The sequence below is a fragment of the Lontra canadensis genome, unplaced genomic scaffold (assembly GCF_010015895.1).
Source record: "Lontra canadensis isolate GAN:19392208 unplaced genomic scaffold, GSC_riverotter_1.0 scaffold5, whole genome shotgun sequence".
NCBI lineage: Eukaryota > Metazoa > Chordata > Mammalia > Carnivora > Mustelidae > Lontra > Lontra canadensis.
Window position 1 is genome coordinate 36870649 of NW_022630999.1, and position 11673 is coordinate 36882321.

Sequence of the window (11673 nt, forward strand, 5' to 3'; positions counted from 1 at the left end):
CAAACTACTGATACACACAAAAACCTAAATGAATCTCCAGAGAATTGTGCTGAGTGAAAAAAGCCAATCACAAAATACTGTATTCCATTTATGTAGCATTCTTGAGATGGAAAAATTATAGAAATAAAGAACAGATTAGTGGGTTCCAGGATTTAAGGAGTGGATGAGGCTTGAAAGAAGTGCATGAAGCTATAATAAGGTGAATGATATTGACTGATTATAAAACTTTAAGCAAGACTTGCATTCCTGAAGTAAACCCTGCTTGGTTGTGACTGTGTGTGTGTGTGTGTGTGTGTGTGTGTATAAAATATATTCTGATCATATATATGTATGATCAGAATTGATTTGTTATTCTGTTGAGGATTTTTGCCTTTATATTCATGAAGGATATTGGTTTATAGTTTTCTTTTATTGTAATTTTTGTTTGGTTTTAGTATCAAGATAATGATATTTTCATACAGTGTTATTAGGTGCATACACATATAGACATAAATCATTGTTGTGACCTATGATAAAGGTCAAATTGGCAACGTTATCATTATGTAATGTCTTTCTGTATTCTTGGTAATATTCCTTGTTCTGAGGTCTACTTTGATGTTAACATAGGTATTGTCAGTCTTCTTTTGATTAGCACTTGCATGGTGTATCCTTTTCCATCCTATTACTTTTAATATGTCTGTGTTTATATTCAAGGTCCATTTATTGTAGAAAGCCTATCATTTTTAAAATCTGATTTGGCAAGTTTTGTTTTTTAATTGGTATGGTTAGATTATTTACAGTATATGCAGTTATTGATATGGTTGGATTAAGTTCTGACACCTAGATATCTATTTTATGTTGATTCTGTCTCTTTTGGTTCTTTTTTTTCCATTTTCTTTTGGATTGGGTATTTTTTATTACTCCTTTTTATCTAAACTGTTAGCTTAAGTATTAGTTATCTCTATTGCTGCATACCCAAATCTTAGTAATTTAAAACCACATACATTTATTATCTCACAATTTCTGCAAGTCGAATATATACACAACTGAACTGAATCCTCTGCTTCATTGTCTTTTCCAAAGGTTCCAAGTATCAGCTTAGTATCTCTGGTCTAGTATGAAGTCTCAACTGGAGAAAGATCTACTTTCAAGTTTACTTATTGGTTATGGACAACATTAAGTTTCTTGCTAGCTGTTGGCTTATGTCCACCCTCTGTTTCTTGCCATTTGGGCTTCTCCAAAATAGTGAGTCTGTAGCAATGTGGAAGTTATGATATTTTATAAATAAATCACACAAGTGATATTACATTACTTTTGTAAAATTATATTTTGACAAATTTGTTTGAAGCATGTCATTAGTTTCCTCCCATATTCAAGGGGAAACAATTACATGAAGAAGTGATTACAGAAGAGGAAATCATTAGGGGCTTGTCTTAGAAGTCTGCCTACCACAACTTATTTTGTATTACCTCTTTAAAAGAATTTAGTGGTTAAAATGTCCATACTACCCAAAGCAATCTACACATTTAATACAGTCTCTCTCAAAATACTAACAATTTTTCACAGAGCTAGGACAAATAATCCTAAATTTTGTATGGAATCACAGAGACCCCAAATAGCCAAAGCAATCCTGAAAAAGCAAAGCAAAACTGGAGGCATCACAATTCTGGACTTCAAGCTATATTGCAAAGCTACAGTCATCAAGACAGTATGGTATGGGCACAAACACATAGAGCAGTGGACACATAGATAAGTGGAACAGAAGAGAAAACCCAGAAATGGACCCATAACTATATGGTTAATCTTCAACAAAGCAAAAAAGACTATCTCACAGAGAAAAGACAGTCTGTTCAACAAATGGTTTTGGAGAACTGGACAGCCACATGCAGAAGAATGAACCTGGACCACTTTCTTATACCATACACAAAAATAAATTCAAAGTAGATGAAAGACCTAATATGAGAAAGGAATCCATCAAAATCCTAGAGGAAAACACAGGCAGCAACCTCTTCAACCTTGACCACAACAACTTCTGGCTAGACACATCTCCAAAGGCAAGGGAAACAAAGGCAAAAATGAGCTATTGGGACTTCAAGATAAAAAGCTTTTGCATAGCAAAAGAAACAGTTGACAAAACTAAAAGGCAGCCTACTGAATGGAAGAAGATATTTGCAAATGACATATTTGATAAAGGGTTAGTATCTAAAATCTAAAGACTTATCAAACTCAGCACAAACATAATCCAGTTAAGAAATGAGCAGAAGACATAAATAGACATTTTCCCAAAGACAATAGCCAGACGGCTAATAGACACATGAAGAGATGCTCAACATCATTCATCATCAGGGAAAAACATATTGAAACCACAGTGAGATACCAACTTACACCTGTCAGAATGATTAAAATTAGCAATATGAGAAACAACACGTGTTGGCAAGGATATGGAAAAAGGGAAACCCTCTTGCACTACTGGTGGGAATGCAAACTGATGTAGCCACTCTGAAAAACAATATGGAGGTCCCTCAAAAAGTTAAAAATAGAACTACTCTGTGATCCAGTAATTACATTACGAGCTATTTACCCAAAGAATACCAAAATACAGACTTGAAGGGGTACACAAACCCCAATGTATATAACCATTAATAATAATCAAACTACGGAAAGAGATGAAATGTCCATCAACTGATGAATAGATAACACACACACACACACACACACACACACACACACACACAGGAATATAACTCAGCCATCAAAAAGAATGAAATCTTGCCATTTGCAATGACATGGATAGAGCTAGAGTATATCATACTAAGTGAAATGAGTAAGTCAGAGAGAGACAAATATTATATGATTTCTGTTATATTTGGAATTTAAGAAATCAAATAGATGAACAAATGAGGGTAGAAAGAGAGAGAGGGAAACGAACCATAAGAGACTCAACAATAGAGAATAAACTGAGGGTAGATGGAGGAAGAAATGTGGAAGATGGCCTAGATTGGGTGATAGGTAGTAAGGAGGGAACTTGTGATGAGCGCTGGGTGTTGTTTTGAATCGTAGTCCCGAAATGAATATTGCACTGTATGTTAACTAACTACTAGAATTTAAATAAAAATTAAAAAAAAATAGTGGTCTCTTTCATGTTTTCAGTATACATCTTAAATTATTTGGTCTGCCTTCAAATAATCTTTTAGAACAATTAAACATAATTTTAAAATGAATTCTATATTTACCTTAATTTATGCCATATCCATTGATCATTTATTTGTGTAGATTCAAGTTTTTATCTGCTATCATCCTGATTGGAGAACTTCCTTTAGCATCTCTTACAGTGCATGTCTGCTGGTAATGATTACTCTTATTTTGTATCTCTGAAAAAAAAAAAAATCTTAATTTTGTCTTTATTTTTGGAGAGTCTTTTCCCTGCATAGAACTTTTTAAGATGTTGAGAATGACACTCCATTGTCTTCTAGCTTGCATAGTTTCTGATGAGAAGTCTGTTGTTATTTCTGTCTTTCTTCTTTGTATGTGACATTTCTTTTGTCTCTGGATGCCTTTAAGAGTTTCCCTCTTTTTGGTCTTCAGCAGTTTGAATCTGACCTAAGTTGTTTCAGTTTGTTTGTTTTTGTTTTTATCCCTGGTGTCTTTTGAACTTTTTGGATATTTGGTTTGGTGTCTTTTATTACTTTTGGAAAAATTGCCATTATCTGTTCAAATATTTCTTCCATTTCATGTTTTCTTTCTTTTCCTTTTAGTATTCCAGTCACACATTTATTAGATGTTTCATATTGTCCTACAGCTTATGAATGTTCTATTTTTTCCATTCTTCTTTATCTTTGTGTTTCAGTTTGGGCAATTTTTATTGATATATTTTCAAGTTCATTAATTCTTTCCACCATTGTTTCAAGTCTGTTGATGAGCCTTCAGAGGATATTCTTCATCTCTGTTTACTAGCATTAACATTTTTTGTATTCTAGCTTTTTTTTTCTTTGTTCCTAATATTTTCACTTGATTCTTTCTAAACGTTTAATTTTTCTGATAAAATTTCTCATCTGGTCATGCATGTCGTCAACCTTTCCCACTAGAGATAGGGAACAGAGGCATGAACAGAAGTTTGTGCCTTTTCTGTAGTGCTGTTATTTTCCTATCCAAGTTCTACACCATGAAGGAGGCTTTCTCTAGCTTTTTGCTCTTTCCACACTCTTTCTTGTGAGCACGTGGTAAAACATGTGGAGAGTACCTGTGAGTGGGTGAAAATTCTCATGTCTGTTGTTCCTGGGGATTCCATACTTTCATACTGCCTCAAATTCAGCTTTTAGCAATCCATTTAAATTTTAATTATTCTTAGCAACTTGTACAGTGTCTGGCATCTGTCCCAGGTAAGCAAGTGCTCACATGCCTATCTTTCCTTAGCTTTCAGGTAAGTTGGTTGCACTGTAACCTCAACACTCTGATGGGTTAAAGAAAAATTGTGATTTTTATAGATATTCAGCTTTTGTTTTGTTGTTGTTGTGGTTGGGATGGGAGTGATGCTCTTTCCAGTACATACTAAGCGGAATCCAGAAATTTGGGCCATTGACTATTTCTTGACTATATTTAATTTCATGTCATCATGAAATTTTGACCACCATGTCTCTCCCCTGTCAAATTTATGGGTTTCAAGGATATAGATTTCATTAATGACTAATCTTTGGTTCATGACATTCTCATTGATCAGTGCATGGTCTGCTTTTAGTTATTTTAAATAATACAATAAGCAACTGTGAACATACCCCCACAACAATATCTTGAAATTTAGTTATATCTAATCACATTGTTCAATACCTTCAACCCATCCTCCCTGTCTTTCCTATTCAAGATAACCATCTTACTGATCCTATGCCTATGATCCTATGACTACTTTCCTTTTTATAGTTTTATATAGTTTTACTATAATCATATCCCCTAAAACTTGTATTATAAATCTGAGTATTTAATTTTCTAAAGAGGACATGCTGCATATAATCTTTTTGGACTTTTAATATTACATTGATATTACTTTTTAACACATTGCTAACGTTCATGTATATTGTTGACTTTCATTGTGATTTGTTTTATTCTGTACTTTTTAAAAGTTAAGTAAAGTGGGGAAAATATCCACATTTCTGGGAATAACACATTTTGAGCCTAGATTTTCCTATTTTGCCTTTTCATAAACACACTGACCACTTGCTTAATCTGCTTAATTTTATTGATGATAAATGATGATAATCCTAAGTGAGTTCTCTGGTTTCTATGCTTTCAGAGACCTGATTGTGTATATAGAAATACTTTATATTCCTAGAAAAGTTACAGAATAAAATCCAATTAATCAACCAATTATCAAATTGAAGGACCTGATGCTGCCTCAGAAATATCATTTACCTTATTCTATACTTTCTAAGAATCTGAGTATGAGGGAGATTTTTTATATTTCTGGAAGTACTCCAGTAGAATCTCAAATGACTCCATTTAAATGTCAGTTGTCATGTTGGCCTTTCTGTGACCCTAATGTGTCTTCATTGGAACCTATTGTAGGAATCTGGTGAAGTTTAGATATATTTTTCAAACAACCTGAAATAACCTAATTGACTTTGGGTCACTATTAGTCCCAATATTTTATGCAATTTTTTTGTTTTTGTTTTAAACAATCACCCCGAAATGAGATCTTCTGGACTTCAAGAGACAGAGACCAGCTGAAAACTGAAATTGTCCGAACAAAGGTAGTGCCGTGTAGTTAACAAATGTGTACTACCCACTCCTGCCTGAAGGTGGGAGTCTTCAATTATGTAACAGCCCGGGGCAGAGGTTGTGGAGGAGCAGTGACATCTAGTCAGAAGTCTTCTGCCTCTCTGAGTCAGGTTTTAGTGGGACATTCATTCATTCACTCTATTTATTTATGTAATAGTTATTGAGTACCTATGTTCCAGATTCTGTTCCAGGCTCTGGAGGAACAGAACTGAACAAAACATGCAAAAATCTCTGTCCTTGGGGTAAAACAGATAATAAAATAAATAAATGCTAAAAAATACAATGGAGAAAAAGAAAGGAGATGAAGGTGTATAAGGGATGCAGTGTTAAGTAGGGAGGTGAAGTGAAGGTCTTACATAGAAGGTAATATATAATCACAAACCTGAAGTAAGGAAGTCAGACATGCAGATACATTTAAGAAAACTGTAAGAACATTCTGCAGAGGTCAATGTCCTAAGGCCAAAGAAGGGGGGAGGTACAGGATAGTACTATAAGTTTATTTTCTTTTTCTTACGATTTTCCTGAAATTTTCTCTAACATTCTCTAACATTTCTTTATTGTGAGAATACAGTATATAATACATATAGCATAAAAATATATGTTAATTAACTATTTATGTTACCAGTAAGCCTTCTGGTCAATAGTAGACTATTAGTACAGTAGTTAAGTTTTGGGGGAGTCAAAGATATACATAGATTTTTGGCTGCCTGGGAGATCAGTACCCCTAATCCCTAAATTGTCCAACGTTCAGCTGTATGTATGTACACACATACATGGAATATTATTCAGTCTTAAGAAGGATATCCTGGGGCACCTGGGTGGCCCAGTGGGTTAAAGCCTCTGCCTTCGGCTCAGGCATGATCCCAGGGTCCTGGGATCAAGCCCCGCATTGGACTCTCTGCTCAGCGGGGAGCCTGCTTCCCCCTCTCTCTCTGCCTGCCTCTCTGCCTACTTGTGATCTCTCTCTGTCAAATAAATAAAAAATCTTAAAAAAAAAAAAGAAATCCTGTCACTTATAGCAACATGACTGAACCTAGAGGACATTATGCTAAGTTATTAAGCCGGGCCCAGAGATACAAATACTACGTGATCTCATTTATATGTGAAATCTATAGGAGTTGAACTCATAGAAGCAGAGAGTAGAATGATGCTGTCCAGGGCCAAGGGAGTGGGGGAAATGGAGAGATGATGTTCAAAGGATACAAAGTTTGCAAAATGATGCAGTTTGCAGTTATGCAAAATAAATGTGTTCCGGAAATCTAATGTACAGTGTGGTGACTATAATTAATAATACCATACCATATATTTGAAATTTGGTGAGGGTAGATTTTTTTTGAAGATTTTATTTATTCATTTGAGAGAGAGAGAGAGCACAAGTGGAGGGGAGAGGCAGAGTAAGAGGGAGAGGCAGAGTAAGAGGGAGAAGCAGGCTCCCTGCAGAGGAGCTCAACCCCAGGACTCTGGGATCATGACCTGAGCTGAAGGCAGATGCTTAACTGACTGATCTACCCAGGTGCCCTGAAAATAGATCTTAAATGTCTTCACCACACATAGAAAAAAGTGGTAACTATATGAGGTGATGGATCTTTTAGTTTGATTGTGGTGATTATTTCACAATGCATACCCATATTAACACAGTGTACACCTTAAATATTTACAATGCTTATTAATTATATTTCAATAAGGTTGGGAGACAAATAACAATAGATGTTTACAGCCTGTTAATCCTTTCTGGTGTGTCAGAGAGGAATAAAAAGAATTTTCCAAAGGTGTTCATAACATCCAGTGAACTTATACTCAACTATTTGATTTCACCATGTTAGTTTACTTATCTCTTATAAATTACTGTCTTTTTTAAAGCTTGTTTTTTTTTTAGAACTCAGTAGATTTTTTTCTCTAGCAGAAGAGTATTCATTTTTCCTTATTGATTTAAAAATAAGTAATGTTTTGGGGGAGATGAACAAAGAAGGGAGAGTTAGGAAGAGAATGAAAATCAGCTAAAAATCCTGCAGAAAAACCCTATAAACACTTTTATGTCTTTCAATCTTTTTTATTGAAATATAATTTGACGTATAACATTGTGTAAATTTAAGGTATACAACATGTTAATTGGATACATTCATATATTGTAATATGATTGCCATTGTAGAAATATTAGCACCTCTGTCACATTTTGCAATTATTCTTTCTTTTTTTATTTTTAGTTTTAGAGAAAGAGGAGAGATGGGCAAAAGGAGAAAGACACTTTTTTTTTTTTTAAGATTTTATTTATATCAGAGAGAGAGCGAGCACAAGCAGGGGGAGGGGCAACAGGAAAGGGACAAGCAGACACCCTGCCCACTGGGGACTCTGATGCAGGGCTTGATCTCAGGACCGTGAGATCACAACCCAAGCTGAAGTCAGATGCTTAACCAACTGAGCTACTCAGGTGTCCTGAAAGAGAATCTTAAGTAGGCTCTGTGCCCAGCACAGAATTCCACATGGGGCTTTGATCTCACAACCCTGAGATCATGACCTGAGGTGAAATCAAGAGAGTCAGATACTTAACTGATGCCCTAGTTGTTTCTCTTTCTAGTTGGTATTCAGTCTTTATATTTTCACATAGTCAAAATCATAATGTCTCTTCAATTTTGATTCTTCTTTTTATTCAACATAATAAACACTTCCCATGTTACCTAAAATTCTATGACATTATTTTAATGACTGCATAAGATTTCATCATATGATGTGAACTAAAATTTACCCATCTACCTCCTTGTTGCTGATGTTTAGGTTAGGAGAACTAAATCCCTACTCTCATTAAACCAAGATTACACAAATAATCATATAATTTTTAAGACTGATAGGTATTTCAACATAGGAAAACAGAGTCCTATTTTTCAGGGAGTACAAGGGGGAGTAAAATATAGTCTGGGGTCTCGGGGAGACTTCTCTGAGAAGGTAATATTTAAGTGACTCTGAAGAATAATAAGAAATTATTATAGGACTAGGAAAGAGCACTCGCTGAAGAGGGAGTCACAAAGGAAACATGTGAAAAGTCGCTGGCTTGGGAAGGAGTGTGTTTGAGAGGTCGGGGAAGCTGGAGCATTGCTCTAAGGGGAAGGGTGGCAGGAGGTGAAGTTTGTGGAATAGGCAGGGGACAAACTATAAAGAGCCTTTCAGACTAAGTTTGAGATTTTGGTCTTTATCTTTAAAAAGGGGAGGGGGTGAAGAAGAAGGAGAAGAAGAGGAAAACCTTCTGAGGAATTGTAAGCAAGGAAATAACATTACTAGACTTTCTGTCTTACAGAAATTGCTTGGACTACTGTATAAAGAATACCTTGGTGGGGAAGAAAACACAGTTGTGAGGAGAATTGTTAGATGAGGTGACACAGTGGACTCAGGAGTCATGGAGAGAGAGGGGTGGGCTGATGTGAGAGATAAGTGGGAGGGAGAATAATCAGGACATGATTAGATATAGGAGTGAGGAGTAAGATGTCAAGAATTCCTGTCAGTTTTCTCATTGGATAATGGGTGGATAATGGCACAATTCACCAAGAGGCAAAGCCAGAGAAGGTGACTATTTGAGGTGAGAGATCAGGAGTTCAGTTTTGGACATGCTCAGATTCAAGTGCCCTTCAACCATTGGAATGGATATGTCCAGGAAACAGTTATATATATGGGTCTGGAGTCCAGAACAAATCTCTGTGCTTGGGACATAAATTTAGGAGTTACCAGTATAGGAACAGTATTTAAAGTCACAGGTGTGACTATCAAGAGAGGGAGCATGAGGACAGCCTAGGATAGAGCCTGTGGTGGGTGCTGTGCTGTCCAGTTATGTCCCCCTACAAGACTGAAAGTCTTTTGTCCCTTGGGTGTTGGGTGACAGCCTTAGCTATTAGCCCTCTCCAGGAATTGCCGTTGGCTGAAGAGAGCCGCCTTGCCCAAGGTCTTTCTCTCTTGGAGAAGGGTGTCCACCTGCAATTGAATTCAAGACAACTAAGAAAGTTCATCCCGGCTTCACAAGTATTTGTGAGATTGTCTGAGGGCTTTGTTGAGATTGTATCACAGTTCAAGTTCTCCCTCTGGTCAATCCTGCTTCCCTCCCTTTCTTCATCCTGAGCATTCCTTAATAAGTTTCCTGCATTCAAAGCTCTCAGAATCCACTCAATTGTGACTCATTTTACAAAAAAAAGACTGGGAAAACTTTTGTTGGAAAAGACATATGAATGGATCATTTAACAGGAAAAAGTCCCCTGGAATGCATTTTAAAGACATATTCTTCTAGGCACAATTTAAAACTTAAAAAAAAAAAAAAAAGGCTTTGTTCTTATCAACTTATTTCTAAGTGGATCCCCAGCCTTAATTGGAAGGATTCTTCATAAGTCATCCTGCTTGAATTAAGCTGATGTCAATTTTCACCCCCAGGGCTTGCCTGCATTTTAAAGAAAGTCTTCTTCATCTGTTTCTAGCCAATCTGAGGAGAGATGTGGACTGGCCTTTCTATCGTTTGCCTTTTGGCCTCTCTATTGTCCGTTTTTCCTTCAAATCAAAAGTAGGCAATGCCCTCTTCCCTTTTAAAGAAGAAAGAGAATCTCATGCTTTTCATAGCTTTCGGACCGCTGTTGTTTGAAATTTAAATATAGAGCTCCTAGCAATAATATGAGCATAGCTTCCTTTTATGCAGGCCTCTGGGAGATTCTTAGAACAGATTTCTAAAAAGCTTATATTCCTATCACACCATTAAATTTTGAATAACGTTCTTCAACTGACAAGAAGATTTATAATGAGACATTTAAAGTACTTTCATCATCTCTTTCATTGGAGGTATATCTTATACATGGAAACAAAACAAAACATTAAATGCTAGGATGTAATGAAAACCTATCACAGAAACATCACATATCCTTTGAAACTTATGTATGTAAAGTAATTATTTTCAGATCAAGTATTATTGAGCCCTTTGGGAGAAGATTCACACTGTACTCTAACTTTTCTCCCACTATGAATCCTGACAAGAGCATTTCAGGAAATGGAAGTAAAATGGGAAAATGTGCATCAGTGAGACTAAAGACTTGGGTTTAATATCTGATAAATATGAGAGAAGTAAGAGGCAGGAGGAGGAGAAAAAAATGTGATGTGGTGTGATGTGAAAAAAATGTGTGCTAATTATCTAATTTTACATGGAAGGATATTTGAAAGATTTTGTTTTATTCTTGAAGCTGGGAGATGAAAGTTGATTCAAATATGTTTTGGACATATTAAAAAATAACTGAAGATGTGATTTTAAAACACTGTACATGCCTTTCAAATTATTGGAGGAAATTTTATGTAAAAAACAATGAAGGAAATCAAAGAACAATAAACATTATAACAAGTATAAGACCATACATATCATCATAAGAGTTAATTTTAAGGACTTAAATTCCCACATTAAAAAGGTTACTTATAATGACCTATGTAAAAAATAAAGTCTAATTATAAAAGGCTGGAAAGAGCAAATAAAATCATAGAAGACTTTGCATTTGTATTTTAGATGGGGGAATTAAAATCACAAAGTACTAAAAAGGACTCAAAGCCATTTCATATCCATAAAAGCAAAATTCACAAGAAGATGTGACATTGTGAAGCTATATGTTAAATAACATAGCTTTAATGCAAGGAGAAACATCACAATGGCAATAGAAAATAGTAACAATTTTCATTTCTTTTTTTTTTTAAGATTTATTTATTTTAGAGAGAGAGCGAATGAGGGGAAAGGGGAAAGGGAGAGAAATCTAAAGCAGACTTCCTGCTGAGTGTAGAGACCCACACAGGGCTTGATCCCATGACTCTGAGATCATGACGTGAGCTGAAACCAAGAGTCAGATGCCCTACTGACTAAGCCACCCAAGTACCCTGCCTTTCATTTCTTATCAGATCAAGCAAGCGAAAAATCAGTCAGGG